The sequence below is a fragment of the Acanthisitta chloris genome, unplaced genomic scaffold (assembly GCF_000695815.1).
Source record: "Acanthisitta chloris isolate BGI_N310 unplaced genomic scaffold, ASM69581v1 C16284920, whole genome shotgun sequence".
Classification (NCBI taxonomy): Eukaryota; Metazoa; Chordata; class Aves; order Passeriformes; family Acanthisittidae; genus Acanthisitta; species Acanthisitta chloris.
This window is the reverse complement of record NW_008700842.1, coordinates 1-591: the sequence shown is the minus strand read 5'-3', so window position 1 is coordinate 591 and position 591 is coordinate 1. Positions and strand designations below refer to the sequence as shown.

At 61.6% G+C, this 591-nt stretch overlaps 1 pseudogene; it reads right to left on the bottom strand.

The window, feature by feature from the left end:
• Window positions 1-4: 4 nt before the first annotated feature.
• LOC103810372 lies at window positions 5-553 on the bottom strand (annotated as a pseudogene).
• Between the last annotated feature and the right edge of the window lie 38 nt (window positions 554-591).

Sequence of the window (591 nt, the reverse complement as noted above, 5' to 3'; positions counted from 1 at the left end):
CGGGGTCGGCGCCGATGCGCTCGGCGTAGTAGATCATGGTGGCGAAGATCAACACGCCCAGAGCCAGGAAGATGACGAGGAGCAGGAACTCGTTGGTGCTGGCTCTCAGAGTGTGCCCCAAGACCCTGAGCCCCACGAAGTGCCGCGTCAGCTTGAAGATGCGCAGGATGCGCACGAAGCGCACGACGCGCAGGAAGCCCAGCACGTCCTTGGCCGCCTTGGAGGACAGACCCCGCAGCCCCACCTCCAGGTAGAAGGGTAAGATGGCCACGAAGTCGATGATGTTGAGGCTGCTCTTGATGAAATCCCGTTTGTCCGGGCAGAAGCTGACGCGCATGAGGAACTCGAAGGTGAACCACACTACGCACAGACCCTCCACGTAGGTGAGGAAGGGCTCGGTCTCCACCTCCACGGCCACCTGCGTGCCCGTCTCGTTGCCCGTGGTCACCGTCTCCGTCTTGTTGATGACGCGGTTGAAGGCCTCGTGGGTCTCCAGGCAGAAGGTGGTGATGGAGATGAGGATGAAGAAGAGGGAGGCGAAGGCTACGTACTGGGAGGGGAGAAATGGGGGACGGGTGAGAGGTGTGATGG